We start from the raw sequence: 13,844 nt of genomic DNA, 5'->3' as shown, positions 1-13,844 counted from the left end.
TTTGGTACCGGGGATTGAACTCAGGTCCTTGCGCTTGCAAGGCAGGCCGCCAAACCGCTAAGCTAAATCCCCAGCCCCTAGTACAATATATCTTAAATCTATTCATTTTTACTAGAGCTGCTTTAGTCCTAACTATTATGTTCTCGCATGGATTATAACTTCTTCTAACTGGAGACTTCGTGTCCACTCCTGTTCTCACAATTGCATTATCACTAGAGACATTGTGTTTTTTGAAAAGTACAGATCAAATCTTGTGATTCCCCTGCTTAAAGCCATTAAATGATTCTTACTGAATTTAGAATAAAATCCCAATCCTACAAGACTGTCTACCTATACTTTGTCTCATGAGTCCTTTCATCACAGACCACTTTTCCCCTGGCTCAGTGAAATGTGTCAAGCTTTTACCTCAAATCCTTTACCCTTACTCTTCTTTCTCATGGGATCCTTTACCCATATTGCTCCTCCTGGAATGCTTCTATCTCTAGCTTTGGCATGGCTAGCTATTCTTCATCCTTTGGTTCTTGGCGTGTCACTTCCTCAGACAGACCTTCCCTTTTTATTCTATCTTATTCTCTCAGGGTTTCCTGTTTTGTTTTGTTTCAATTCATTGCACTTCTCACAATCTGTGTACAGTATTTGGTCACATACCTTTGATTCATTCAATAAGTGCTTATTGGTTACCTACTATGTGTAGTGCGATATCCAGCAGCAAACACAACACAGTCCCTAACTGCCTTCCTCAATAATAAGTTCAATGGGGAAAGTCCATGCCTGCTTTTGCCAACCACTGTATGCTACCATAGTACCCGGGACATAGTAATCAATGATTGTTAAAATGAGTTAATGATCAGAACAGTTTCATTGATATTTACATCTCCCTCAAGGGTCTAAAACAGGGCTCCATTCATACAAATGGTTGGATAAATGCAATATGAATGAAACACATAATCCTGGATATTAAACTCTGAAAAATGAAATAGATGATTAAGTGCTACAGGTTATGGGGGTCTGGGGCAGCCATTGCGAGTGGCCTAGTTTCTCTTCAGTTAATCTTTGGTGTGAATAATTTGAAGGGCTGCCAGGAAGAAAAGGAACATGGGTGTTCTTTACCCCAAACATTCTGAATATTATCAAAAAGAAGCTTCCTAGCATGCAAGTTTTAAATACTGAGAACTATAGAACATAACCTGGAGAATGTTATAGAGACTAGGCTTTGGGAGTAAAGACAGTAAAAGAGAAAAAAAATTCTGAGAGGGTTTCTGTTCTCTTTGATAGCGATGACATTTCATTTCAAGTGCAGAAAGAAGAGCTATCCACAAGCAGAGGACAGAACAAATCTCAAGTAAAAAATTTCCACGCACATGTTAGGAGGTCAGCACATACTTGTCGGATGAACAAATGGGCAACTAGAAGCCTCATGACACCAGGGAATAGGACCATGCTCACTTATAGTCAGTTATTTTAAATAATCTGGGATAACTAGAAAAAGAGGCTTAACTGGAAACTTCTTAGTTCCCAGTGTCACCAGAGTGGGTCTGAGAAGGTCCCTGAAGCTGAAATAAGTTCCTAACCCACCCTTTTATAGAATTGAAATGGCAAAGTCTCCATCTTTAGCTCGCTGAAGGATGGAAAGCACACTAGGAGTCTCAGAGGCAAAGTGAAAGTAAAGCGCTCAGCAAAGGAGGAGATAACTCTGGGAGGAGTGGGGGTTACAGATAAGGCACATCTAACATACATTTATTGGTTACAGAGTTTGATAGGTGGGCTCAGTCATGGTATTGGCTTACACATGATGCTGGCAGCGTGCTTATAGGGTACTTTAGAATAAGAGGCTTATATTTTATTTGCATTCTCGTGAAGTGACAAAACTTCTAGAGACAAAAGACATTACTGAGCTTGGACATACTGTGAGGCAGGACAGACCAGGATATGTTGAACAAAGAAAATTTCAAGTAGGCAATTTCCCCATAGTTAGTCCAGCTTGAACCATGGAGACAAAATTCCCCTTTCAGAATAAGTTTGCAGGTTCTCTGACTTCCATGGTAGAAAAATAATTTTCAAGATGTGTCAGTAAGAGGCACAAGAAGGGTTTATTAAGCAGAGATTTTTAGCACACACAAGAGTAGAGTGGGCCCTGAGAGAAATGATACGCATTAAAGTTTGCAACTAGGTGTTAGATTTACCTTCCTCGAGATGGATGCTACATAAAACAGTAGCCTTCTTCCCATAATGCTCTGTGCCTTAAAATGGCTGCCACATGGAATAGTATCCTCCATGTTAAATATGGCTTCTCCTACCAAGGGGCAGCCTTATTCCCATCATGCCTCTCTTTGTGCCAAAAGAGTAACCTTATACTTGCTACCTCCAAGTAACCAGTGATGTCACAAGCCCCTCTTGGTGATGTCACAGGTTCCTCAAATCTCTTAATACTACCTCACTCAACTCCACCCCAGTTCAGGTTAGCTCCACCCCACTCTTATAAAAGAAGTTCCCTGTTCCTCCATGCTGCTTTTCCCTTTGTTAAGAGACATCCCTGCAGATCCTCTCCATAATAAAGGCTTGTTATAGTCCTGGTCTGGTCCTGGTTGTTCAGCTCTTTTACCTAACACTGGGAATATATATGTGGTTTTGGTTGTGGAAATCTGTGCAATTTGCTAGGCATGGTGGTGCACACTTGTAATTTCAGCACACAGGCTGAGACTGGAGTATTTACTGTGAGCTTGAGGCCAGTCTGGGCTACATAGTTAAAAGATTGCCTTAACTACATAGTGAGACCCTGTCTCAAAAATTTTTTTAAAAAATCTGGAATTTGATAATCTATAGTCTTGGTGTTGGTCTGAGGGAGGGATAGCCTATCCATAATAAGATAATGGCTTATTCACAGGGGAATTTACAGGTGAAAAGTGGTCTATTCACATGTGGAAGAGGGCAATTTGCAAGTAAAAAGGAAATAGTCAAACCATTTGCAGGCCAAAGGGAATTGTCCAGTCTTATTCTATTCTGGGAAAAGAGCAAAAAGTAAGCTGAACTTGTACCCTGAAGCTGAAGTTTTCATTTTTAAAATTACAATTTTCCTTGTCTCCTTTCTGCTTAGTTTTTATATGTTCTATCTCACCTGTCGCGAGCCGGATTGCCTTGGGCAACTCGGTCTGCGACTACAGGGGCCTGTACTGGCACACACTTGATACACAAGGAGTTTACTTTAGTTCCTCATCTCCAGATCTCTACCCCGCTCTCCCTCTCTCTCTCTCTCTCTCTGGGCCCGGAAGGGGTGGCAACATATATACCATAATGCAACCAATCAGCATACAGAGAACAGATTATTACCTTATAAGGATACATCAAACACCCACGGGAACATATCATGTGATCTACAGGAAAACTAAACCTAATACAAAATGGCTTCATAGGCTATATCATAAAATGGCGGAGGGGCGGATCTATGGTTCTCCACAATTCCTCCTTTCCTTTTTAACAAAAGCAGCAATGAAGGCAACGGCAAACGGAGTCGACGTTACATGCCCGCAACATGCTCCTGTTCTTGCGCGAGAATCAGGAAGGTGCCAAAGGGGCCCTGTCTTAGGTGGCCGAGTCACCATAACTCCTTACCCGTCATCAGCAGAAGGGCTTATGTCCCTTGTGCCTGTCTTAGGTTGGTAGGTATGGTCTCGATTCCTTACCTGTCTCTGGGTCCCCCAAGGGCGGAAAACATGAACGTGAGCTCCGTCAGGCGCGACAGGCCTGAGCCAAATAAATGGCTACACGCGGCTCGTCGCCAGCCGAGGCAGCCTCTACTGCCAAGGTCAAACGCTCATAGCGATAACGCTCTCGTTGCCAACAGCGATATACACAGCAAGATCCAATAACAAGCAATAATAACACTCCTAATATTCCTCCCCAGACAAGAAGCCATGAGGAGGAAAACAAGCGTTTCAAATTCTCCCAAGCCTCAGCTAAGAAATCCATATCCAAGGTAACAGGCTTAGCTCGGATGGAGCTCAATACATCTATGGCTAAAATAAGAGAATTGATATAATTAAGGAAAGTTGAATTCCAGGGACCGTGCATATAAGCAGATAACTCTAAAAGCCTTTGGGAAGGATTAACAATGGAAAAACGACGTGAGACAGAGATTGACATAACGGGGATCACAGGCCAACCGGCTGTGGGCCCATAATCCTTCTAATTCTTCCTGTATGAGTTCCACCTCTTCCTGAAGCACAGCAATAGCAGTTCCAAAATGTGGATTAAGCAATCCTTGAATGCGCAGCAACGCCACTGCGGAGGTGATGGCAGACACCAAGGTTATGATGCCAGTGATGATGCCCGCCACCACGGCACCTGCCACTCTTTTTCTGCCAGAAGGGGAAGAAATCCGTGCCCAAACAACAGCGTAGAAGTGGTTAGAAGTATTCAAAGGAATCCACACCTGAACGGGAATTTGTAAGATGGCCATAACAAGTTGTCCATGATGAAACACAAAAGATTAATACATTCTTATCATCTTATGATGCATATAACAATTACAAATACAAAGAACCATCAGAAGAACTACAATGATAACCATCACAAACATGTTACAATAACATTTTTATAATTCAGACCTTAGATAACCAATATAGACTCTTAACAACATATTTAACAAAGCATATCTTTTAATAAGGCTATGAAAATTATCCTGATGGCTCCCATTAGTGAACAAAGATCAGAATAAATTTTCTGAGCAGCTGCTTCTTTATTTACCAACAGGAGCGTATCCAAACTTAAAGATTATATTATCTTTTAAATTTTTTATTTGATCCTATAAATCCAGATTGTAGATATCAATAATCTATATTTGACATCATTTCAATCAAAAAACATACAAACATCTTTGAACATTTAGGACAGACAAACATATAACACTTAAGACAGACAAACATATAAGACAATTTTAACGAGTGCACTCAGATGGTTTTGGCCAATTGAATTATAAGATCTTGTTGTTATGACTAGTCAAGATTTTTGCAAATCAAAATTAACAGAGATCTCTTGTAGAATTAGGGTTAAAGGAATGAAAGCTCTTCTTGACTGTAAATGTAAACCTTTTTATATGATTTCCATACACCTTCTCTATATACTTAGGCCTTCTGATCTTGTATATCTTTCTTTAGCTGTTTTTAACAAGATGCAAAAGCATAACTCTTACTTATAGCTTTCCTAATGTTTTTCTTTCTCATTTACTATTAACCTTCTATTTGTGGATATAAAAAATAATCATTTACTATGATAGGCAAAGTATGAAAAGCACATAAGATGGAAAAGCAGGAAGAATTAGCCCTTAGGAGGAGCCTTCACAATCTTTATCTTTAAGGGATTAACAGAGTCTGTAATGATGAAATGCTCCAGGATCCACCATGGTTGATCAGCATCCTGTGGAAAAACAAAAGCAAGACCCCTTCCCCAAAGAACTGCATGGCAAACCGCAATCCAATCACTTGGTGTTTCACCAGGATCCAGTAATGGAGTCCAGGATAGCACAAGTGAAAGGGGCTGCAGTGCCATACTGATTTACAGCAGTTTTTAATTCTTCTACCAATTTAAACTCAAGAGGGCTATGTTCTCTAATTGGCCCTTGGAGTCCCTCTACTTGAAGGACGGGGAATAGTCTAAAGACTTCCTCCCCTTGTGCTGCGGCGCGTTTAAGAGCCTCTTGTAAAGGAGATACTATGCCTTGAGACCCTTCAGATGTTGTGGGGTCTTTACCATTGGGCTCATTTGGGCCCTGGCGGATATTGCTCAGGCTGCTACTTAGATCACCTGTGCCGGGCAATTGCCACCAGGCATGTCTAGCGCAATTAGCAATCTGGTCAAAGACTGCTGGCTCGTATTGCATCTGGGCCTGAGTAGTAGCAAAGAGCCCTTCTCCTGCAAGCATCTCATAGCTCGCTAAAGCTACTCCCGCCTGTTGATTGCGGTGCGCAGTCACTTTGCATTGTTCGGTATAATTAGTCAACCATAGGAGGTAATCTCCTCCTGATAAGACAGCTTTGCTGACTGCCTTCCAGTCCCCAGGTGTAAGCCAGTTCCCAGCCAGACTCTCAAAAATGGCCATGGTGAATGGCGCTGAAGGTCCATACTGACTAACTGCTAGTTTCAACTCCTTTATAATTTTGAATTCAAGGGGTCTATACTCTCTATATAGGCCTTGTGGGCCCTGCAACTCAAAAACAGGGAAGAGTCGCTGGACTTCCTCAGTGCTCTCTTTGTTATCCAAGGCATTCTGTAAGCACCGTTCTAATGGACTTCTTTTCTGACTTAATGATAGAGAGGCGAAGCGCCCTTCTACCAGAGTAGTACAGAAGTCTCCTGCGTGGCCGTATTCGGGGGGAAATTTCTCTTTACAAAATGGCCCCGAAGGCAGGTTCTCCTCATATAGAGGAGGGGCAGTAGGCGGAGCTGAAAGAGGAAGTGCAGAGGCGGGCAGCGCAGGATAAAGACAGCAAGAAGAAACCGGAAGAGGAGCTTCCGAAAGACTTGTTGCTGCAGCCGCCGCCATGTTGTCTCTCTCTATATTGCTCTTTTTCCCTTCAGATGCCTGCGAGCATGTACTACGTCTTTCCTTTTCCTCAGAGAGATGTTCCTCAACTTCATTAAGTGCTTGTTGGATTTCCTTGGGGGGTCCATGACCTAGAGCTGCCGATATCATGGCCCAAAATGAAAAAACATTTTCTGGATATCTGTCTGGAGTTTCAGCTAATGCTTTGGTTATCTGTTTACCTACTCTTTGCCAAACTTCATCATCTATGGTTTCTTCGTCCCTTAACCAGGGACAGATAACATCCATCGTGCGTACGAAGGATGCAATTTGAATCTTGCTTGCCTTAACTCCTTGCGTCTGTAAAATTTTCTGGATGGCGTGGGTAATAGAGTCCGTAGACGGACCTTGTCCCATTCTTTCTGTTTTCTATAAACACAAGCAAGCGAGAGTAATCAACCTTCCTGGTTGCCTTTACTTACCACTGCGTGGATCAGGCGCAGCCGCTGCTCCGACGGATTGCTGTCCCTCTTAACCCGAGGCGACCTGGGTCCGTTTCACTTTGCCCACGAAAATTGCCGAGTCCAGGTCCCTGTTCAGGCGCCACCTGTCGCAAGCCGGATTGCCTTGGGCAACTCGGTCTGCGACTACAGGGGCCTGAACTGGTGACGCGTGAGCAAAGCGGCACACACTTGATACACAAGGAGTTTACTTTAGTTCCTCATCTCTGGATCTCTACCCCGCTCTCCCTCTCTCTCTCCGCGCCCGGAAGGGGTGGCAACATATATACCATAATGAAACCAATCAGCATACAGAGAACAGATTATTACCTTATAAGGATACATCAAACACCCACGGGAACATATCATGTGATCTACAGGAAAACTAAACCTAATACAAAATGGCTTCATAGGCTATATCATAAAATGGCGGAGGGGCAGATCTATGGTTCTCCACATCACCAAGGGCAATTTCACAAAGAGTGACTTTCAGAATTCTGTACACAAGGGCTGGGGATTTAGTTCAGTGGTTCTGGTGGCTGTTTCACAAGCACAAGGACCTAAATTCAGTCCCCAGTACCAAAAAAAAAAAAAAAATCTGTACGTGAGTTAAGACCCTTCTCTGTAGTATTAGGAATGAAGCATAAAAGTCTGCTCAAGAATTCTGGGTGTGAGACCAGGCTAAACCAAGTGTGATATCAAAAGGATGATTTAGGCCTGAGTGGTACATGTCTGTAATCCCAGCATTTAGGAGGCTGAGGCAGAAGGATTGCCATGAGTTTTGAAGCCAGCCTGGGCTACACAATTCAAAGCCTGTCTGAAGTACATAGTGAGACCTTGTGTTTAAAAAAATGGAGTACTACTCAGCCATAAAGTATGAGAAACTAGAGACATTTATAGCTAAATTGATGCACATTGAGGCTGTACTCTTAAGTTCAATAAATAGGACACATGTATGTAAATACCAAAGAGTTTCCCTGGTGTGAGAAACTGAAAGTGTAAATAAGGTTCAAAATGTGTAATTGAAATAGGGAGAAATGGTCTAAAGAAGTAGGGGAAGTGGGAAGGGTAGGGGAAAGAAGGGAAAAGAAAAAATACAGAAAAAATGGAAACAAAGACTTTGTAAATAGTGAAGGGTGGAGAGGGTGAAGGGAGGGCAGGGGAATGGGGAAAAAAGAGCTAATATACATCACGTAAAGATACAAGATCCCAATGATGAATGTAACTTTACTGTATACCTATAAAGTACCAAGAAACTCAATGGAAGAAAAAAAAAAGGGCTGGGGATTTATCTCAGTGTTGCTGACACCTGCCTTGCAAGCACAAGGTCCTGAGTTTGATCCCCAGTACCAAAAATCAATACAAAACAAAACAAAATCCAAGCAACTATAATATATAAATAATAAATAACATAGGTCAAGATAAATGCAAACAGTAGCAAGGTTTTACATTTATTAAAGATAGTAAAAGAAACATGCTCTACAGAGCAAATTTGGGCCAAGAAAAAGTAGGAAAAGAAGTACACTCTGAAGCATGAGAGTTAACAGTAAAAGGGGAAGGGGAAGTGGGAGGGGTAGAGGAAAAGAAAGGAATGGAATTAACAGGAGAAAAAGAAAAAATGGACAAAGTCTTTGTAGGTAGGGAGGGGTGGAAGGGTTGAAGGGAGGGCAGAGGAATGGGGAAAAAAATAACCAAGATGGATTATGTAAAGGTGCAAATTTCCAATAATGAATGTCATTACATTGTATACCTTATGTGTACAAATAAAATGAATTAATTTTTTAAAAAAGAACACATTAGCCCAGAGCTCAAAGGCAGCTTTCCTTTTGTATTTCTCACTCTTCAGACTGGGGCTTAGGCCCTCCACATGCAAGAAGTCCACATGTAAGGCTGTGGGAACTGTTCGATGCATGTGTCCCGGAATTTAGCAATTAATAGGTCACACCCAGTTTCCTAGCCTGTCTGCCACACCCTAACCTCCTGCCTCATTTCCCCAATAGACACATATCCCCATAATCCTCCCCCCCACATAGTGGGGATGGAACTCAGGACCTTGTATTTGCTAGACAGGCACGGTGCCACTGAGCTAAATCCCTGGCCCACCATAATTCTTTATAGGGTGCTAAGGGAGTGGAGTTCTCTATCTTCAAAAAGCTACTTCCAGCTGGAAGGGATTATAGGCCCTGCCTTGTGCAGATTACATGCTCTCCAACTACCCCGGGGCGTTGTGGCTCATTGGCTGGGTCAAAGAAAAAAAAGTGTATAGAAGACAATGAGAAAAGAGTTAGTGTGGGGCAGGGGATTTAGCTCAGGGGCTCTGTGCTTACCTCCCAAGTGCAAGGTCCTGAGTTCGATCCCCAGAACAAAAAAAAAATAAATAAAAAAAAAGTGTGAAGGACTGATGAACTGCCCATTCAATGGGAGAGAGTTTGGTGAATTTGTCAGGAGGGTTACTTTACTAGGTTGGGGATGTAGAGCCCAAATATGAGAAGCAGGTCAGAATCTCATGCTTCTTGTGGAGTAAACAGTATGATAAAGGGTGTTAGATAAATTGTCAAGAGCTTGAAAGCCACAGCCTTAGTAATCTTACCTATGTTATGAATCGAATTGAAAACAAAAATCTCAGTATAGGTTTCCACTTAAACTGTGGTGAATGAAGGATTATTAGTGACTCTATTTATCTGCACCTGAAGCATTATTGGTCTTGCTTTTGAAGAGCCTCATGTCTGCCAGAGCTTCATAAGAGTAAAGTTTTACTCCTGTAAAACTTTTAGTGACCATTTCTCATGTAGAGTTTTATAGCTTTCTACTTCATCCCTTGAGGAAGCACTAGTTTATTATTTTCTCAAAAATTAAGAATAAGGCTAGGGTCTTGAGGGGATATAAGGTTGCACTTCTTGCTTCTCTACCAGCTTTCTGATTTCCCAAGGAGACTTAAGATCGATCTCTTTGAGGTCCCTTGAAATGCATGATAAATACCTGCTTGAAAAGCTAGGCTGCCTCTAGGGGTTGTAGGATTTCCTGACGGGGCTTTATTTTATTAGTTATCAAGCCCCTTTCAAAATTGCTACATGGGCGTGTCAAAGAGCGAGTAAGCTCTGATTTTTGAGCACAGGTCCCTTGGGGGAAGAGATTTTATCATTAATAACCTGTTGTAAACTGACAACTATATAACCTGCCTTTTGTTTTTCTTGGACAAAGCTACTTCCATCAGGGAACCACCCCCTCAGTCTTGGAGCAGCAGTTCACTGATGTTCTACCTGCTTAGGTCTGGGAAATAACCTGTTCACAAGAGTGGCTAACTTCTGTGTATAGGCATCAAAGAGGCAGGATTAAGAGTAATGCAAGTTTTGCTTGGTGTCGTGCTACATGCCCTTGGGAGGCTGAGGCAGGAAGTGTGCCACAAGTTAGAGACCAGCCTGAGCTGGTCTATGACTTCAAAGCTACCTTGAACATAGCAAGGCCCTTTCTCAAACCCCTGCCACCCCAAAAAAGAAAAAGGTAGTATAAGTCTTTACAGTAACCTCAAGGTTGTCTAAGAAACATGGTCTGGCATAGTCCCAGTAGGTAAAATCTACTTTAGCTTTTGCTGGAATTTGAGAATTGCCCCCAGTTTTGCTAGTAAATCACTTACTAGTAAGGGAGTAAGACACTGTGGGACAATTAAAAACTTGTGGTTAAACATTTGACCTTTGAATTAAGCAGGAATGAGGAAGATCCAACTAGGGTGCCCCTTGACCCCAATAGCTATAGATCTAAGGGAGGGTTTTCCAGAGAAGAAAGTTAAAACAGAAGCCAAATGAATTGAAATCACTTACCTATGACATCTAAGGTCACCCAGGGTTTCTCACAGGAGCTGGAGATGACTGTCAATAACTGCATTGCAGGTTGCTCCAGGCCCCTTGAGCCCTCTTCATTAGGGCAGGAGGTAAGGGTTTTGGCTGGCCTAGGCCTTCTCTAGGAATGGGGACAATCAGTCCTCCGGTGCCATGAGTCAGGCACATCAACTGCCTGACACAGAGCAGGGCAAGAGTAGTGGCTTGATACAGTTACCTGCCAAGTGTCCAGTTTTTTTTGCAGGCCTTGGGTTTTCCCTTGGATGACTTGGGTATATTTGAAGCACTGCCAATTGTGATGACCATAATTTTGGTTTGTCTTTATTTTCTCAGCCCTTCTCCTTTCAACCTCATCGAGATCCCAATTATTGAGCACACAAAAGGCTGTGTCCAGCAATTAAGTCATATTTGAGAATACTAGGTCTCTCTGGGATGCTAGTCTCTGGTGGAAATAGGGTAGAGGCCAATATCCCCATGAGAGATAGGTGGGTATCTGAGGACAGAATCATCAATTTCTTCTTTAAGTACCATGGTTCTTGGGCCATTCCAGAGATAAAGAGCCATAAAAGGGATAAGGGATTTCACACCACTCTCTTTGCCTTTTGTTAAAAAGATCTAACTGAAGAATAGTATTGTAATTTAGACTGCCATTCTGTACCCATCTCTTTCCATTTCTTAGTTCATACTAGACTCAATTAGTATTGCAATATAAGTTGTTAAGAACTATATTAGAAACGCCAGGACTTCAACTAGCTACCTGCATGGAACTTATGGAGAAAGAGAAAACCTAGGTCTGGGGTTCTTCAGAGGATGTTCCTCACAGAAGGATGTAGACCCATTCAGTCCCTGGACTGTCCTCCGTGAAACTCAATTGTACTACCAGATGTCTCTGGCAAAGTGACACCAGTGCCTTCTTAGTTGTTTTGTTTTGTTTTGCTTTGTTTTTCCTGAGAATTCTCCATACTTTGTGGCCCACTATGACTCCTTCAGTGTCAAATTGTTCCACATTTTTAAGGATACAACCTAATGGCAAGGTTGCTGGGATCTACAGGGTGTTTCCCATGGTGCATTGGACCACGGACTCCTTAGGAAGAAGGGTGGAGCCCTCTAGTGTCTTCCTTGAGATCAGGGTGGAGCTCCCCACCTAGGAACCCCCTTAGCCTAGTGGGGCCACTTGAGAAACAGTATCTTTTACATTTATCCTAATAATAAAAAACCTTGGTACCTACCATGTTTAAAGCAGTAGAGGTAGAAATTTCTTTTTAAAAAAAGAATGTCTCCAGTTTTACATACTTATAGCCACTTGAGCTTACTGGCTATTCCTCTGTTCTGCTCAAGCCATTAGGCATATGTTTTTAATTTACTCAAATTTGTTAGAGAAAACAAGGAAGAGACCTAACCTGATTCAAAAGAGTAGAAGAGGCCTATATATTCCCTAAAATTAGAGGCTTAGCTCCTATCTACAAGGTGAGATTTCCTGGTGACCATGAGGTCAATTGAAAAAAACAAACAAACACTAAAATGGCAAACAAGCATGACGGACCCATGTGACCAACTCATTTGATCAAATAAAATTGCCGATAAACAACAAACATGGCAGATCCCTGTGGCTGACTCACAGGAGGAACCAAAATGGCTGACTCATGTGATTAACATACATGATGAACCAAAGTGGTTCTCAATCACTGCAGAAAGGTGAATTTGAATGAAAGCAGCTCACTAATGATACCCAGAGATAAAACTCCATGTAGGAGGAAAGTGCAGGTGAGACTTTGAACACAAAAAGGGGTCATCAATTTAAGCAGGAGTTGAAATTCCAAACAGCTAATTTTTCCAAAAGAGTCAGAAAGCTGAGCAAAATATCAGAGAACAGAAATGTGAGGAGAAAAAGGCATAGTAAACTCTAGGTTGTACACATGAAACTTGAATGATCTGTTCTGTGACTGGGTTATTAACAAGCTCTCTGGCTGCTCTTTACTGACTCGTATTCACAGTGACTGACCAAAAACAGAAAAGAGAAGAAAGAAAAGTGGAGATAAACTTGAGCCAGACCTATGGGCCCCTTATCAGCTGGGAAAAACACAGAGACCATGCTCTTTCCCCACTTCTTCCAACATGATGGAACACACTAGAAAACTGTTCATGGCACCATGAGAAAGATTCCTGAGTTCCCCAACCTAGGGAGAGAGAATGAGAGGGAAACAACAACAAAGAAAACCTTCTTGGCCATAGATTTTAGAGAGAGAGCAATCGAAAAGGTCTTATCTCCTGGCTGGCTCTGCCAAATATGTTACCAGGTTTTGGGGTACTGGTGTCTCCTTTCAAGGTGGTTTCTAGGTTCTTTCTATCTTCAACAAAGAATTGGTCAAGACAAATGCAAACAGTAGGAAGGTTTTACATTTATTAAAATCGGGGAAAGAAACATGCTTTGCAAGCTGAGTTTGGGGCAAGAAAAAGTAGGAAAGGAAGAAACTCTACAGCATGAGCATAGACTACTGTTAAAGATAGAAAACAATTCTCCATGTGACAGGAGCCTAGAAAAAAACAGGGGTAGCAATCTTATTTGCAGGCAAAGTAAATTTCAAACCCAAACTGATTCTAGTATTATTGATGTAGGACGGTACTGTATCATACCTCTACAAATGTAAAATATCTAATACCTGCTTTATGATACATAGTAGGGACCGTGCTTTATCAGAGCTACATTTAATGATATTACTCTAGAATGTTCTCTTTCCAGAGGATGATTAAGATGCTAATAAAAAAAAATGGTGCCAGGTACCACAACAGCAACAAAACTTTGCTGTTTTCTGGATATTATTGTTTTCTTTGTTTTTTTTTCTTTGCATTGTTTGTTTGTTTGTTTTTTTGATGGAATATGCTGAATGTCTATAATTTTGTTCAGATGACTGCAGAAACTGGAAAAGCTGTTGCTGCTGTTGATGCATAACATACTGCTATTATTAGTCTTTTTATATAAATATAAATATA

The sequence above is a fragment of the Fukomys damarensis genome, unplaced genomic scaffold (genome assembly GCF_012274545.1).
Source record: "Fukomys damarensis isolate Sample0158 unplaced genomic scaffold, DMR_v1.0_HiC HiC_scaffold_39, whole genome shotgun sequence".
NCBI classification, from domain to species: Eukaryota; Metazoa; Chordata; class Mammalia; order Rodentia; family Bathyergidae; genus Fukomys; species Fukomys damarensis.
The sequence above is the reverse complement of the archived record's forward strand: the minus strand, read 5'-3'. Positions refer to the sequence as shown.